This window comes from Salmo salar, chromosome ssa05, assembly GCF_905237065.1.
Source record: "Salmo salar chromosome ssa05, Ssal_v3.1, whole genome shotgun sequence".
Lineage (NCBI taxonomy): Eukaryota > Metazoa > Chordata > Actinopteri > Salmoniformes > Salmonidae > Salmo > Salmo salar.
The window spans coordinates 42,885,943-42,904,780 of record NC_059446.1 but is presented as its reverse complement, the minus strand read 5'-3'; the positions used below and the strand labels follow the sequence as shown (position 1 = coordinate 42,904,780).

Here is an 18,838-nt window from a genome sequence, read left to right as displayed (position 1 = left end):
GAGGTAGCAGTCCTGCTGCTGGGTTGTTGCCCTCCTACGGCCTCCTCCACGTCTCCTGATGTACTGGCCTGTCTCCTGGTAGCGCCTCCATGCTCTGGACACTACGCTGACAGACACAGCAAACCTTCTTGCCACAGCTCGCATTGATGTGCCATCCTGGATGAGCTGCACTACCTAAGCCACTTGTGTGGGTTGTAGACTCCGTCTCATGCTACCACTAGAGTGAAAGCACCGCCAGCATTCAAAAGTGACCAAAACATCAGCCAGGAAGCATAGGAACTGAGAAGTGGTCTGTGGTCCCCACCTGCAGAACCACTCCTTTATTGGGGGTGTCTTGCTAATTGCCTATAATTTCCACCTGTTGTCTATTCCATTTGCACAACAGCATGTGAAATTTATTGTCAATCAGTGTTGCTTCCTAAGTGGACAGTTTGATTTCACAGAAGTGTGATTGACTTGGAGTTACATTGTGTTGTTTAAGTGTTCCCTTTATTTTTTGGAGCAGTATATATATATATATATACATACACACACACAGTTGAAGTTGGAAGTTTAGCCAAAATACATTTAATCTCAGTTTTTCACAATTCCCTGACATTTAATCCTAGTTAAAATTCCCTGTCTTAGGTCAGTTAGGATCACCACTTTATTTTAAGAATGTGAAATTTCAGAATAATAGTAGAGAGAATGATTTATTTCAGCTTTTATTTCTTTCATCACATTACCAGTGGGTCAGAAGTTTACATACACTCAATTAGTATTTGGTAGCATTGCCTTTAAATTGTTTAACTTCGGTCAAACGTTTCGGGTAGCCTTCCACAAGCTTCCCACAATAAGTTGGGTGAATGTTGGCCCATTCCTCCTGACAGAGCTGGTGTAACTGAGTCAGGTTTGTAGGCCTCCTTGCTCACACACGCTTTTTCAGTTCTGCCCACAAATTTTCTATAGAATTGAGGTCAGGGCTTTGTGATGGCCACTCCAATACCTTGACTTTGCTGTCCTTAAGCCATTTTGCCTTTGGAAGTATGCTTGGGGTCATTGTCCATTTGGAAGACCCATTTGCGACCAAGCTTTAACTTCCTGACTGATGTCTTGAGATGTTGCTTCAATATATCCACAGAATTTTCCTTCCTCATGACGCCATCTAGTTTGTGAAGTGCACCAGTCCCTACTGCAGAAAAAAACCTGTTGGGGATCTTATCCCGGTATCGGGATTCATTGTCAAGAGACCATGGCGGGAAATTCAAAACTGCAAGAATCTAATAATTTCAATTTCTCAAACAATCAACTATTTCTCACAATTTGAAAGATAAACATCTCCTAAATCCAACCACATTGTCCGATTTCAAAGAGGCTTTACGGCGAAAGCATAAAGTTAGGTTATGTTAGGAGAGTACATTGAAAATAGCTGTTTTTTTCTACTGCATCATTGATTGTATGTTGTTTTACTCCATGTGTAACTCTGTGTTTTTGTATGTTGTCGAACTGCTTTGCTTTATCTTGGCCAGGTCGCAATTGTAAATGAGAACTTGTTCTCAACTTGCCTACCTGGTTAAATAAAGGTGAAATAAAAAAAATTAATAAATATAGGACTCATTTTACTGTGGATATAAATACTTTTGTACCTGTTTCCTCCAGCATCTTCATAAGGTCCTTGCTGTTGTTCTGGGATTGATTTGCACTTTTTGCACCAACGTATGTTCATCTCTAGGAGACAGAACGCGTCTCCTTCCTGAGCGGTATGACGGCTGCGTGGTCCCATGGTATTTATACTTGCGTACTATTGTTTGTACAGATGAACGAAATTGCTCCCAAGGATGAACCAGGCTTGTGGCTCAGTTGGTAGAGCATGGTGTTTGCAACGCCAGCATGGTGTGTGCAACGCCAGGGTTGTGGGTTTGATTCCCACGGGGGGCCAGTACAACAAAAAAAAAATGCATGAAATGAAATGTATGCATTCACTACTGTAAGTCGCTCTGGATAAGAGCGTCTGCTAAATGACTAAAATGTAAATGTACAATTGTTTTTCTGAGGTCTTGGCTGATTTCTTTTGATTTTCCCATGTAGGCCTTGAAATACAGCCACAGGAAGATGCTGGAGGAAACAGGTACAAAAGTATCTATATCCACAGTAAAACGAGTTTACTGCATTTACACTTTATGTGTATTAAATGACAAATACTGTACATAGTTTAACAGTGCGTGTAGCATGTGGAGGTCGAAGCTGTGATAGTGTGATGGGTTTTCGAGGGTTCTCCACCGCTCCAATAGTAAATCAAATCAAATCATCAAATCAAATGTATTTATATAGCCCTTCTTACATCAGCTGATATCTCAAAGTTCTGTACAGAAACCCAGCCTAAAACCCCAAACAGCAAGCAATGCAGGTGTAGAAGCACGGTGGGTAGGAAAAACTCCCTAGAAAGGCCAAAACCTAGGAAGAAACCTAGAGAGGAACCCGGCTATGAGGGGTTGCCAGTCCTCTTCTGGCTGTGCCGGGTGGAGATTATAACAGCACATGGCCTAGATGTTCAAATGTTCATAAATGACCAGCATGGTCAAATAATAATAATCATAGTAGTTGTCGAGGGTGCAACAAGTCAGTAACACAAGAGTAAGTGTCAGTTGGCTTTTTCATAGCCGATCTTTGAGAGTATCTCTACCGCTCCTGCTGTCTCTAGAGAGTTGAAAACAGCAGGTCTGGGACAGGTAGCACGTCCGGTGAATAGGTCAGGGTTCCAGCAGGTCTGGGACAGCAGGTCTGGGACAGGTAGCACGTCCGGTGAACAGGTCAGGGTTCCATAGCTGCAGGCAGAACAGTTGGACCTGGAGCAGCAGCACGGCCAGGTGAACTGGGGACAGCAAGGAGTCATCAAGCCAGTTAGTCCTGAGGCATGGTCCTAGGGCTCAGGTCCTCCGAGAGAGAGAAAGAAAGAAAGAAAGAGAAAGAGAGAATTAGAGAGAGCATATTTAAATTCACACAGGACACCGGAAAAGACAAGAGAAATACTCCAGATGTGACAGACTGACCCTAGCCCCCCGACACAAACTACTGCAGCATAAATACTGGAGGCTGAGACAGGAGGGTTCAGGAGACACTGTAGCCCCATCCGATGAAACCCCCGGACAGGGCCAAACAGACAGGATATAACCCCACCCACTTTGCCAAAGCACAGCCTCCACACCACTGGAGGGATATCTCCAACCACCAACATACCATCCCGGGACAAGGCCAAGTATAGCCCACAAAGATCTCCGCCACGGCACAGCCCAATGTGGGGCGCCAACCCAGACAGGAAGACCACGTCAGTGACTCAACCCACTCAAGTGATGCACCCCTCCCAGGGACGACATGGAAGGTCACCAGTAAGCCAGTGACTCAGCTCCCGTAATAGGGGTAGAGGCAGAGAATCCCAGTGGAAAGAGGGGAAACCGGCCAGGCAGAGACAGCAAGGGTGGTTTGTTGCTCCAGCCTTTCCGTTCACCTTCACACCCCTGGGCCAGACTATACTTAATCATAGGACCTACTGAAGAGATGCGTCTTCAGTAAAGACTTAAAGATTGAGACTGAGTCTGCGTCTCTCACATGGGTAGGCGGACTATTCCATAAAAATGGAGCTCTATAGGAGAAAGCCCTGCCTCCAGCTGTTTGCTTAGAAATTCTAGGAACAATTAGGAGGCCCGCGTCTTGTGACCGTAGCGTACGTGTAGGTATGTACGGCAGGACCAAATCGGAAAGATAGGTAGGAGCAAGTCCATGTAATGCTTTGTAGGTTAGCAGTAAAACCTTGAAACCAGCCCTTGCCTTAACAGGAAGCCAGTGTAGGGAGGCTAGCACTGGAGTAATATGATCAAATTTTTTGGTTCTAGTCAGGATTCTAGCAGCCGTATTTAGCACTAACTGAAGTTTATTTAGTGCTTTATCCGGGTAGCCGGAAAGTAGAGCATTGCAGTAGTCCAACTTAGAAGTAACAAAGGCATGGATTAATTTTTCTGCATCATTTTTGGACAGAAGGTTTTTGATTTTTGCAATGTTACGTAGATGGAAAAAAGCTGTCCTTGAAACAGTCTTGATATGTTCTTCAAAAGAGAGATCAGGGTCCAGAGTAACGCTGAGGTCCTTCACAGTTTTATTTGAGACGACTGTAGAACCATCCAGATTAATTGTCAGATTCAACAGAAGATCTCTTTGTTTCTTGGGACCTAGAACAAGCATCTCTGTTTTGTCTGAGTTTAAGAGTAGAAAGTTTGCAGCCATCCACTTCCTTATGTCTGAGACACAGGCTTCTAGCGAGGGCAATTTTGGGGCTTCACCATGTTTCATTGAAATGTACAGCTGTGTGTCATCCGCATAGCAGTGAAATTTAACATTATGTTTTCGAATGACATCCCCAAGAGGTAAAATATATAGTGAAAACAATAGTGGTCCTAAAACGGAACCTTGAGGAACACCGAAATTTACAGTTGATTTGTCAGAGGACAAACCATTAACAGAGACAAACTGATATCTTTCCGACAGATAAGACCTAAACCAGGCCAGAACTTGTCCATGTAGACCAATTTGGGTTTCCAATCTCTCCAAAAGAATGTGGTGATCGATGGTATCAAAAGCAGCACTAAGATCTAGGAGCACGAGGACAGACGCAGAACCTCGGTCTGACGTCATTAAAAGGTAATTTACCACCTTCACAAGTGCAGTCTCAGTGCTATGATGGGGTCTAAAACCAGACTGAAGTGTTTTGTATACATTGTTTGTCTTCAGGAAGGCAGTGAGTTGCTGCGCAACAGCTCTCTCAAAAATGTTTGAGAGTAATGGAAGATTCGATATAGGCCGATAGTTTTTTATCATTTCTGGGTCAAGATTTGGCTTTTTCAAGAGAGGCTTTATTACTGCCACTTTTAGTGAGTTTGGTACACATCCGGTGGATAGAGAGCCGTTTATTATGTTCAACATAGGAGGGCCAAGCACAGAAAGCAGCTCTTTCAGTAGTTTAGTTGGAATAGGGTCCAGTATGCAGCTTGAAGGTTTAGAGGCCATGATTATTTTCATCATTGTGTCAAGAGATATAGTACTAAAACACTTTAGTGTCTCCCTTGATCCTAGGTCCTGGCAGGGTTGTGCAGACTCAGGACAACGGAGCTTTGGAGGAATACGCAGATTTAAAGAGGAGTCCGTAATTTGCTTTCTAATGATCATGATCTTTTCCTCAAAGAAGTTCATGAATTCATCCCTGCTGAAGTGAGAGCCATCCTCTCTTGGGGAATGCTGCTTTTTAGTTAACTTTGCGACAGTATCAAAAATAAATTTCGGATTGTTCTTATTTTCCTCAATTAAGTTGGAAAAATAGGATGATCGAGCAGCAGTGAGGGCTCATCAATACTGCACGGTACTGTCTTTCCAAGCTAGTCAGAAGACTTCCAGTTTGGTGTGGCGCCATTTCCGTTCCAATTTTCTGGAAGCTTGCTTCAGAGCTCGTGTATTTTCTGTATACCAGGGAGCTAGTTTGTTATGACAAATGTTTTAGTTTTTAGGGGTGCAACTGCATCTAGGGTATTGCGCAAGGTTAAATTGAGTTCCTCGGTTAGGTGGTTAACTGATTTTTGTCCTCTGACGTCCTTGGGTAGGCAGAGGGAGTCTGGAAGGGCATCAAGGAATCTTTGGGTTGTCTGAGAATTTATAGCACGACTTTTAATGCTTCTTGGTTGGGGTCTGAGCAGATTATTTGTTGCGATTGCGAACGTAATAAAATGGTGGTCCGATAGTCCAGGATTATTATTATTATAACATTAAGATCCACAACATTTATTCCATGGGACAAAACTAGGTCCAGAGTATGACTGTGGCAGTGAGTAGGTCCAGAGACATGTTGGACAAAACCCACTGAGTCGATGATGGCTCCGAAAGCCTTTTGGAGTGGGTCAGTGGACTTTTCCATGTGAATATTAAAGTCACCAAAAATGTGAATATTATCTGCGATGACTACAAGGTCCGATAGGAATTCAGGGAACTCAGTAAGGAACGCTGCATATGGCCCAGGAGGCCTGTAAACAGTAGCTATAACAAGTGATTGAGTAGGCTGCATAGATTTCATGACTAGAAGCTCAAAAGACGAAAACGTCGTTGTTGGTTTTTTTGGGTAAATTTAAATTTGCTATCATAAATGTTAGCAACACCTCCGCCTTTGTGGGATGCACGGGGGATATGGTCACTAGTGTAACCAGGGGTTGAGGCCTCATTTAACACAGTAAGTAACCATTAGATCACAATCTTTTCAAGACTAATGAGTAACTCACATCCCTGCTTTGTTTGATTATCTGTCATTAACAACAACTACCTCAGAGTAGCATAAAGATTGAGAGGAAGTCCTCAGTAAGAACTGATCAATTTGTTGCCTTGTCTACAAAGGTATAGAGGAAATGAAAGGCTTTGGTTGTTTGTGTTAGATTGTGTTAGAATGTATTTCCCTCCTAGAGAAAACAAAGTATAACATAAGAAAACCTCTGGTAATGAATTGTATGGTTTTGTGAGGGGAGGCATTGTGGGCTTAGAACAACGTGCCATGCTTACATCATTGTGTTATTTCCATAAGCATGGAGGAGTCTATCGTAAACTACAATCTGTTAAACTAATATCTCCTCATTGACATGGAGAAAAATGTGTACATTTAGTGTACTTAATCGGAGTAGATCAATTCTTGTGGGCTTGATGTGAATGTGTGTACAAGCTGTAGATAAGCTTTCACAGACTCCAAAACAATCTCTACACAACGTTCTTAACTTAGCGAAGCCTGATGAAGACAATTTACAGTTGTGAACGCTACACTACTTTTGCGAAGTAGTGTATCTGGGTACTCAGACTAGGCTGCACTGCAATGTGTATCATACGTTACTTCAGTGTGTCCTCCAATAAGCCACTGCACAGCTCAGCTCACCCTTTTGGCTCTCAGCTCCTTGGTTGACCTCTTCAGAGCGTCAGTGGTGAGTGAGCGATATCTGTCGGCGGCCGTGAGATGACACGGTCCTCTCTGCGCCGTGGCCTCAGAGACCTACACATAGCAAACACACTCCTTGGAATAACACACACACACACACACACACACACACACACACACACACACACACACACACACACACACAAAGGTAGGGTATTACACCAGCGCTATGGCATTCCCTGATGTTAGAATGTCTGATTAGAGAAGAGAGTATAGTGTTCATACCCCTTGACTTATTGCACATTTTGTTGTGTTACAGCCTGAATTCAAAATTGATAAAATTGATGTTTTTTTCTCACCCATCTACACACAATACCTCGTAATGACAAAGTGAAAACATGTTTTTAGAATTTTTTTCACATTTATTGAAAGTTAAATACAGAAATAGCTAATTTATATAAGTATTCACACCCCTTTGCTATGACACTCCAAATGGAGCTTGGGTGCATCCAATTTCCTTTGATCATCCTTGAGGTGTCACTACAATTTGATTGTAGTACACCTGTTGCCAATCCAATTATTTGGACATGAATTAGAAAGAAACACACCTGTCTATATAAGGTCCCACAGTATCAGCGCATGTCGGAGCAAAAACGATACCATGAAGTCCAAGGAACTGTCTGTAGATTCTGAGATAGAATTGTGATAAGGCATCATTCTGGGGAAGGATATAAAACTATTTCTATTTTCTGTGCTCTTGAAAGTTTCCAAGAGCGGAGTGGTCTCCATTATTGGGAACTGGAAAAAAGTATGGAACTACCCAGACTGTCACAGTATCCAACGAAGGTGGCGCCCCTCCTCGGTCGGGCGGCGCTCGGCGGTCGTCGTCGCCGGCCTATTAGCTGCCACCGATCGTTGTTTCTGTGTCTTTTGGTTTTGTCTGTCTATCCCGCACCTGTTTTGTGTCTGTCATTAGTGGGGGGTTATTTTGTGTGTATTTTCAGTTGGGGTTCTCGTGCGGGATTGTTTATTGTCTACTCTAGACAGTTGCGAGTGTAGCTGTTTTTTTCGCTGGATATTGTCTATTGCATTGCCGGGCTGCGCCCCGTGCGCTTTTCCAGAGTGTTTAATTTTTGGGAATGTGTTTTCCCCTGGCGGACTTTGTCACGCGCCCTGTGCCCTACGGCTATTGCGTTTGCATTTATTATTAAAACACGGTTGCTCCGGCCCTCTGTCTCCTGCTCCTGATTCCACATCTCCACTGGTCCTAGACAGCCGTGACACAGACGCTGCCTAGAGCTGGTCGTCCGACCAAACTGAGCAACAGGGCAAGAAGGACCTTGATCAGGGAGGGGAACAAGAACCCAATGACCACTCTGACAAAACTACAGATTTCCTTAGCTGAGATGGGAGAACCTGACAGAAGGACAACAGTCTCTACAGCACTTCACCAATCTGGCATTTATTGGAGTGGCCAGATGGAAGCCACTCCAGAGAAAAAGGCACATGAATTACTCAGAGAATAAGGTCAAATGTTATGTGGTCTGATGAGCCAAAAATGGAACTCTTTGGCCTGAATGCAAAGCGATATGTCGGGGGGAAAACCAGGCACAGCGCATCACCCGTCTAACACCATCCCTACCATGAAGCATGGTAGTGGCAGTATCATGCTACGGGATGCTTTTCAGCAGCAGGGTCTGGAAGACCGGTAAGGATATAGGGAACAATGAATGGAGCCAAATACAGGCAAATCCTTAATGAGAACATGCTCAGTGTGCAAACAGACTGGAGTGAAGATTTTAGTTCCAACAGAACAATGACCCCAAGCATACAGTCAAAGCAAAGCTGGAATGGCTTCAGAACAAGAATGTGAAAGTTCATGAGTGGCCCAGCCATAGCCTAGACTAGAATCTCATTGAAAATCTGTGGAAAGACTTGAAGATTGCTGTTCATCTGTAAGGAAGAATGGGAGAAAATCCCCAAATCCAGATGTGCAAAGCAGATACAGACATACCCAAGACTACACAAAGATGTTATCGCCGCCAAAGTTTCTTCTACAAAGTATTGACTCAGGGTTGTGAATACTTATGTAAATTAGATTTCTGTATTTCATTTTCAATAAATGAAATAAAAAAGCATGTTTTCAATTTCTCATTATGGGGTATTGTGTGTAAATGGGCCAATTTAAAAAAAAATATTTAATCAATCTTGAATTCAGGCTGTAACAACAAAATGTGGAATAACTCAAGGGGTATGAATACTTTCCGAAGGCACTGTATATTAAATATTTCCTTCATATATGCCTTTGAAACATCACATGCATCTTGTCTTGCCAAAATGGGAGGTTGGAATGACTGATAGTAAAAATGTCATTGTGTAGTGGGATCAAACTATCAAGCTCCTTATAGGTTACCCAGAGTTCAAAGAGTCTTCCTTGCCTCTTTGCCAGTCTTTCTTTTGGAACTGTATGGCCAGCCTCTGGGGAGCCTGAAAAAGGAATGTTTTAAAGTTGATTGGACACACAGTCAGGGGTATTTAATTCACCTTATAAACCTTATGATCCATAAATAGGAATTTGGTTTGTAATGCAAGTGCAGAGCCCAATTTAAAGTAAACACGTCTTGTTTTTGTGTACGAGAGAACTTGCAGATGTTTGGAGCTAAAGGCAGAGGTTTTTTTATCAATACTTGAAGCTCTGCCGGTGAAACCCTTGGTGAAAAGTCAACACCTGAGTGAAAACAGGCCTGTCCAGTGTTCACTTCCTGTTTCAGGTGAACTTACTGCCGACGTCAGAGAACTGATCCAGGAGCCTGGCTCAGAAACAAACTGGCTCCTTCACACCCAGACATCAAATAGCAGAGCCGCTACAGGCCAGCCACCAGTAGTACTGAAGCCACAGACCGCTTTTATTCTGAAATGTTCAGATGTGGAGGGATTGGTTCACAGGCCCTTATTTCACCATCACCACCCTGCTACATTCTCCATGGTGCTAGGGTCTGAGATGGACCAAGTCTCGCAGTATATCGGGTGGAAAAGACTTGCCTGAGTGTTTATGTGAAAATTATTATAACTGTTAGACCTACTCTGTAGGTGTAATACTGATGCTAACTACCAACAGAGCCAAAAGCACAAACACCAGGAACAGCACAACAGGACAGTTGTTTCACTATGGAAACAAACTAGAAACCACAATGGTCAGAGGCAAGTTCAATGTCCATGGCAACATGTCGATAGAAGACTCATTAGGAATGCTCTTATGTCTGGCACTATAGGAAGTTACTACACTATAACCCAGCCAGTCATAATGTTAGAAAACTAATAGGATTAGGTCAGTTCAGTACATCTAAAGCAGACACAGCCATTCAGTCATTTAATGAAGATATCAGATAATCAAAAACCCTATTATGCACATCTCACAGAATGATCTACACCATCCATATTGCTCCATGGGGAAACATCCAATCTGAAATCAGCACTACTGTATGACACAACTACAACTGTTTCCCTGGTTCCTGAGACAAATGCACAATGTGTGCTGTATTCCCCTGCCTTGCTTAAAGACATAGACAACACCAAGGTCCCTGAAAGTCACCAACTCAATATCTGAATACCTTCTATGAAAACATTCAATATGAATGTTTTGAGTAGTTTCAAGTTGTATGTCACATGCACAAGTACAGTGACAAGCTTAACTTGCAAGCCCTATCCAACAGTGAAGTATTCAATATCAAAATAGTATAACTACTAAAATAATCTATTTAAAAAAATAACAAGAGAAATAAGAGAGGAAGATATTGTGTCGATTTCGGCGCCAAGAACGGTTTATTATTATCAGGCTACAGCAGCATGGCTGATATACCAAAACTCAAAACAAACAAAGTAAACACATTGTCACCAGTGGAAGGTCCTCTAATCTTGGTCTTTTGGGGGTTCAAACCTTATTGAAATCATAATTTCCTTTTTTCTTAAAAACCTCCTTCACCATATGCTCTGTCTTTCCAATAACCTCCTACTCCTTCACCTGCCAGGGTCAAAAAAAATGTAAGAAGAATAATAATTTAAAAAAGGAAGACAACCCAGGGCGAGGTTCAGTAGAGGCACTGATTGGTTTCACCTGTCTGCAGTTTGGCTCTGATTACAAGTGGAGACAGGTGTGGCTGTTCTGATGCAGTCTAGAAGTTTTCCCCTGGTCCTGCCTCTGGGGAATACTTCACAATGCTGTCCGTGGCCCTGGCAGCCAAAAAAACATAGAAACCTCGCAGGCACATAACGCCCATCCACCTCACAAGCCCTGAAACCGGTACACTATATACAGGGTCAATGCCAGTACCAAATTTACAATGAGCATGGATACTGGAGTATTTGAGTACTGTATGTAGGGATTAGGAGAAAGTGACAGATAGTAGGATAAATAATTATAATAATAGTAAACAGTATGGCAGCAACATAAGTGGTAGGTGGGTGTGTGATTGATAGGTTGATATACATGTAAACAGGGCTGAAAAGTGGCAGGAATATATAAATACTTATGGTAATATGTAAACAGGAGTAATAGTGACCATTAGCAAGATAAATAGATAGATACTAATGGTAATGGCAATCAATCAATGAACAGAAGTTTAGTGGTAGTAATAAATATAATCAATATTTATTTTAGCAGCGTTGGTCTGAGGGGGAGCAGTAGTTGTTAGCCATAAAACAGTCTTATGGCCAGGGGATAGAAGCTGTTTAGGAGTCTGTTGCTCTGAACCTTGATGCACTAGTACTGCCTGTCGGACGGGAGCATTGAGAACAGTCCATGTCTTGGGTGGCTGGAGTCTAGTAATTTTTTGGGCCTTTCTCAGACACCGCCTGGCATGGACGTCCTGGATGGCTGGGAGCCCCAGTGATTTGCTGGGTCGTCCGCACCACCCTCTGTAGGGCATTACGGTCGAGGGCGGTGCAGTTGCCATACCAGACGGTGATACAACCAGTTAGGATGCTCTCAATGGTGCAGCCGTATAAGTTCCTAAGGATCTGAGGGGCCATGCCAAATCATTTCAGACTACGGAGGGAGAAGAGGCACTGCCATGCCTTCTTCATGACTGTGCTGATGTGAGAGAACAATTTTAAGTCCTCAGTGATGTGGACACAGAGGAACTTGAAGCTCTTGAGCTTGTGCACTGCGGTACCTTTGATGTGGATGGGGGTGTGTATCCACCCATGTTTCCTGTGGTCCACGATCAGCTCCTTGGTCTTACTGATGTTAAGGGGGAGGTTGTTGTCCTGGCACCACACTCCCAGGTCTTTGAGCTCCTCCCTGTAGGCTGTCTCATCGCCATTGGTGATCAGGCCTACCACTGCTGTGTCATCAGTTGCACTCGTGCGTGGCCACACAGTCATGGGTGAACAGGGAATACAGCAGGGGGCTAAGCACACACCCCTAGGGTTCCCACGTGTTGAGGGTCAGAGTGGCAGAGGTGTTGTTGCCTACCCTCACCACCTGGGGGGCGGCCCGTCCGGAAGTCCAGGATCCAGTTACAAAGGGAGGTGTTCAGTCCCAGGGTCCTGAGCTTGGTGACGAGGTTGGAAGGCACTATGGTGTTGAACGCTGAGCTGTAGTTGATGAACAGCATCCTCACATAGGTATTCCTCTTTTCAGGGTGAGAGAAGGCAGTGTGGAGTGCAATAGAGATTGCATCTTCTGTGCATCTTCTGTGGTATGCAAATTGTAGTGTGTCCAGGGTGTCTGCGATGATAGAGTTGATGTGTGCCAGGACCAGCCTTTCAAAGCACTTCATTATTACAGATGCTAGTGCTACAGGGTGGTAGTCATTGTGGCAGGATGCCTTAAGAGTTTATGGGAAAAGGAATGATGGTAGTCAGTTTGAAACATGGGGATTACAAGGAGAGGTTTAAAAAGTCAGTGAAGACGCCTGCCAGCTGGTCTGCACATGCCCTGACGTCACGCCCTGTAATACCGTCTGGCCCTGCGGCCTTACGAGTGTTGATCCGTTTAAAAGCCTTACTCACGTCAGCCTCGAAGAGAGATCCGCCCAGTCCTCCGGATCAGCAGGGGCCTTCATGCAGGGCTCTGTGTTGTTTTTGTCGAAGTGTGCGTAAAAGGCATTGAGTTTGTCTGGTAGAGAAGCATCATTGGGCAGATCATGGCTAGGGCTTCCTTTCTAGTCCGTAATGTACTGTAGCCACTGCCACATACATTGAACGTCTGAGCCGGTATTGTTCCGATATTGTCATTTTGCCTGTTTGATGGCTCTGCGAAGGTTGTCGAGGGACTTCTTGTACGCGTTTGTGTCCTCAGCCGTAGCCACAGAGATGGCTGCGATAGCCCTGTGAGTGGTAGCTCTGTCCTTTAGCTTAGCACGCATCTCAGTGTTAACCCAGTAATGCCCTTAATGTAGGGAGGGCTGTGAGAGTTTTGGTTAAAGTAGTTGTAGAAATTATGCTAACAAAAACAGACCCTGAGAGGGCAGATAAGTGTCCAGGGGATATTCCAAACCAATTTTAGCTCAATGATATGCCACTCTACGATATGACAGGTCATATCACAGGGTGTACTGCCCACCATGACTGGAGAGGGTGACGTGGTACAGAACATATAAGGGTACATTATAACACACACCCGACCACAGCTTCTAATTTAGTATTAGTAGTATGAGAGTCCTCTCACCTGACCGTACTCTTTCTCTATGGCAACCCGTTGTTTACTGAAAGACCTGGGCAGAAAAAAATAAACATCACATAGAGACACAGTTTCATCCAGGATATGTCAGTGAACTGCATTTAGGCTGTAATTATATCCCCTCTTGCCCTCTCTCTCGCTCTTTAAGATACAATAATTGGCAGAGAGCAATAGGCAGCACAGCACATACCTTGAAAGCTAATATCTCTAAACACTGATTAGATGCTAGACTGGAGCTGAAAGCTCAGCCATAGATCATTCTGTTTCACATACTCAGCATCCTTAGTGTATCTAATGGTTCTTGTGATGTCTACAATGCAAATTGCAGCCATACTGGGGCCATATACAGCCATACCTATCAGGTATGTACAGTATGTACAGTTAAAGTCGGGAGTTTACATAGGTTGGAGTCATTAAAACTAATTTTCACCAACTCCACAAATTTCTTGTTAACAAACTATAGTTTTGGCAAGTCGGTTAGGACATCTACTTTGTGCATGACACAAGTAATTTTTCCAAAAATTGTTTACAGACAGATTATTTCACTTATAATTAACTGTATCACAATTCCAGTGGGTCAGAAGTTTACATACACTAAGTTGACTGTGCCTTTAAACAGCTTGGAAAATTCCAGAAAATGATGTCATGGCTTTAGAAGCTTCTGATAGGCTAATTGACATCATTTGAGTCAATTGGAGGTGTACCTGTGGATGTATTTCAAGGCCTACCTTCAAACTCAGTGGCTCTTTGCTTGACATCATGGTAAAATCAAAAGAAATCAGCCAAGACTTAAAAAAATGCTACCAAATACTAATTGAGTGTATGTAAACTTCTGACCCACTGGGAATTAGATGAAATAAATAAAATCTGAAATAAATCATTCTCTCTACTATTATTCTGACATTTCACATTCTTAAATAAAGTGGTGATCCTAACTGATCTAAGACAGGGCATTTTTACTAGGATTAAATGTCAGGAATAGTGAAAAACTGAGTTTAAATGTATTTGGCTAAGGAGTATGTAAACTTCCAACTTCAACTGTATTTATACAAACATAGACTGTTCGCTCTACTACCGCACGGCAAGCGGTACTGGAGTGCCAAGGGGGTAGGTTTGACGAACAAAACAAACTGGCAACAGACAAAACAGAGAACACAGGTATAAATACACTGGGGATAATGCGGGAGATGGTCAACACCTGGAGGGGGGTGGAGACAAGCACAAAGACAGGTGAAACAGATTAGGGTGTGACAATTACTCCTGTTTACATGTATATCCTACTACCAGTCACTTTTTATGTATAAGCCAAACTCAACTCTCCAGTAGCCCTCCACATTAAATAAGGTACTGGCATTGACCTGTATATCAAATCAAATCGTATTAGTTACATGCGCTGAATACAACAGGTGTAGACCTTACAGTAAAATGCTTACTTACGAGCCCCTAACCAACAATGCAGTTTAAAACAATAAAAAAGATGAATAAGAATAAGAAATAAAAGTAACAAGTAATTAAAGAGCAGCAGTAAAATAACAATACTGAGACTATATACAGGGGGGTGCCGGTAGTCAAGGTAATTGAGGTAATATGTACATGTAGGTAGAGTTATTAAAGTGACTATGTATAGATGTTAACAACAGAGAGTAGCAGTGGTGTAAAAGAAGGTGGGGTAATGCAAATAGTCTGGGTAGCCATTTGATTAGATGTTCAGGAGTCTTATGGCTTGGGGGTAGAAGCTGTTTAGAAGCCTCTTGGACCTAGACTTGGCGCTCCGGTACCGCTTGCCGTGCAGAAGCAGAGAGAACAGTCTAAGACTGACTAGGGTGGAATGTGTACAGGAAGTGGTATGTCGACCATGCAAAATTGCCATCTTCCTGCCCACTTTGTCATTTTGACTTTCCTCCAGGAGCTTATGACTGCATGGAAGTCCCCATCTACATTAAAGTGTATATATCTCTATGGGTCATGACCAGATTGCGGGTGCATCACTAGGGGCGCACCCTCTAGTATCGCAATTCATGAATGGTGCCTGCAGACTACGGCCTCACAAGGCTCCTTCAGACCCTCATGACATTGCATTGCTTTCTTGACATTGCTATGAACAAAACAAGTCCTACCTAGTTTTGTCGCACCTAGACTACTGTCCAGTCATATGGCCATGTGCCACAAAGAGGACCTATCTCTCCTGGCTCACAATAGAGGAAAGATTGACTGCATCACTACTTGTCATCACTACTTGACAGCTCAGACACCCATGCATACCCCACAAGACAATCCACCACGGGTCTCTTCACAGTCCCCAAGTCCAGAACGGACTAGGGAATAGCCTATCTTCTTTTCTAATCATAAAGAAGTGTCCTTTGATTCAGCCAATAATCATGATTGAAAGGTCAATACAATTTATGGCCAGAACATTCTTTAGACAGATTTATCTGTGATGCACTTTGCCATACATAGACCTACATTATCTAATTTACTGGTCATTTCACAATCAAGTCAATAGAGAAAAAGCAAACTCAGGAGTAGATATGTCTGTTTCAGGTGTTTATTCAACCATTAGCCGTACAATTTCAAATTGATAAATAGTAAATAAATACATTATAAATATAGAATATTTAAATCATTTTGTTATGGTTTGATGCTGTTCAGTCCTTGGAACACTTGTCTCAGCTGCTCCAGAAACACCCGTGGAGACACCACTGGTTCACAGTGAGGGGCCAGCTGCTGAAAGCCCGGCTATGAGAGAGAATAACATATACATCTGGTAAGATCGTTGTAAATGTAAGCAATGTAATGGTAATTTCATGGCTCTTCAGTTATCTCTGCCATATTCAGAATGGCATTATAGTCTAAGAGCAATTCTGTGCATGTTTAAGGAAAATAACTTACCTTGGACCATAACTTCAATCTTCTAATCAGTAAGCATGCAACAGGATGCACACTACTCAGTGACGCAAGTCCCTGTTTGAAGTAGTCTGGTGTGCACGTTTCCTATTCAAAGAAACGGAAGAAAAGGGTTATAAAAGGTACACATTGGATGAAATGACTACTGTATCAACTCCAATGTACATATTATGCGTCGCTTACCACTGATGTGATGGGGATTTGGAGACACCGGCATTTTAGATCCTGCAGAGAAAATTAAGTGTCAGAAAAAGAAGCTGGTACACAGTGGTGTAAAGTACTTAAGTAAAAATACTTGAAAGTACTACTTAAGTCGTTTTGGGGGGTATCTGTACTTTACTATTTATATTTTTGACAACTTTTACTTTGACTTCCTAAAGAAAAGAATGTACTTTTTACTCCATACATTTTCCCTGACACCCAAATGTACAAGTTACATTTTTCATGCTTATCAAGACAGGAAAATGGTTCAATTCACGCACTTATCAAGAGAACACCCCTGGTCATCCCTACTGCCTCTGATATGGCGGACCCACTAAGCAAATGCTTCGTTTGTAAATTATATCTTAGTGTTGGAGCGTGCCCCTGGCTATCCGTAATTTAAAAAACAAGACAATGAGGCTGTCTGGTTTACTTAATATAAGACATTTTCAATTATTTATACTTTTACTTTTGATACTTAAGTATATTTGACCAATTACATGTATTTTTGATACTTAAGTATATTTAAAAGCAAATACTTTTAAACTTTACTCAAGTAATATTTTACTGGGTGACTTTTACTTGAGTCACTCTCTATTAAGGTCTTTGCTTTTACTCAAGTATGACAATTGGATACAGAATTGTACCACTGCCAGTACAGAACTGTTTAATATAACCACTGTATTGCAATACAAAACATAAATTTAGGTCAATATTCCTTTATCAGAGAGCAATGCATTACATTAGAACTGAATATACTAAGATATGAAATATGTTTTGCAGATTGAAATGAGACACCAGAGGAAGTTAGCCTACCACAGCAGGCTGCCCTATGTTGTAACTGTGTGTATTCTGATTAAGATAAGCAATGTCACAAAACAGATTAGAGATTATTTAGCTCTCTGCTCAAAAAGTGGTGTTTCATGAAGTGTACAGTGTACACAAGAATCAGACTGGCACTGAGACGCTTTTTAAAGATAGAGTGTAATGAAGTGAAGAAAAGATTAAGCCAATTATCTGAGATTGTTATGGACTCACCATTCCAGATGTGCTGCAGCCTTCATGACAATTCTGTTGTTCAGGAAACACAGGTAACATTAGTTACATTACTTTAATCGCTACAACTTGTCTGGACTTGAACATTTGTTAAAAAGGTTTTAGTGTAATAATAACTACCTTACCTCAAGTACATTTTTAATTGTATTGATATCAGTTTCATATTCAGGTCTTCCTTGAAGTGGTGCTGGAGATGAGGTGGCCAGACTAATCATCATTGAGAGCAGCAGAAGAAGCATTATGCCTTTGTGCATTGCCATTTCTCTATTGAGAAACCCGAATAAACAACTGGTTCCCAATGATTTGGTTCTGGACCTGTGTGGCAGCTTTTAAGACCCATTATTGGCATTTCCAAACAACTGGGGAATCCCTGATGGCAGTTTTCTCACTATAATTATTTGTCAGACTATTTTCCCCACACAGGCCACTTTAGTCAGATGCCAAGGCATGAGTGCCACTGTCAACCACATATCACTGAAATCTCATTGTCTGTGTGGTATTTCCTAGAGTGATCTTCCATTCTGCTAGAAATATAGAAACAGTAATTATTTTGTACTTTTATTATCTCAACTACCAATTAATTTGCAAAAAAGAGCCTTTGACAATCTTACAGACTAATAAAATCAGTGCCCCATACATTTTCCCCATATAATTTTAAGGACAGCATGCTCTCAATATCATTTCAAAACATACTTCACATAACAAATTGAATATATTGACAAAATGCAGAAGGTAGAGGAAAATCCTAGGATTAACCTGTTTGTCGTTCCTGTTATTGGCAGTAGCCTCTCTCGCCACCATGTTCCGCTTCATTGGCTAACACAATTAAATGTCAGGGGCAATCTGCAGTTCAAACAGCAAAGCGGTCACCCCACCACCTTTTTGGGTAAATAGCTGAGGAATGGGGCTGGAAAAATGGAACCACTCTCAAATTCATCAATGGATGCAAGAACTGACCTTCTATTGGATCGATTAGTAAAAAGCACACTCATATTTTGGGTTCTGATGGGACTATACAGTTAAACTAAACTCCCAAGGCATTTATAAATTATATTCTTAAATCA

General features: G+C 42.2%; 1 long non-coding RNA gene across 1 annotated transcript; it reads right to left on the bottom strand.

Moving 5' to 3' along the window:
- Window positions 1-16,211: 16,211 nt before the first annotated feature.
- On the bottom strand, window positions 16,212-17,839 carry LOC106604952 (uncharacterized). The gene is made up of 4 exons (XR_006769884.1): window positions 17,757-17,839; window positions 16,701-16,742; window positions 16,503-16,604; window positions 16,212-16,349 (listed from the first exon to the last, which is right to left on the bottom strand). It is a non-coding gene; the product is annotated as an uncharacterized lncRNA (long non-coding RNA).
- Window positions 17,840-18,838: the final 999 nt, after the last annotated feature.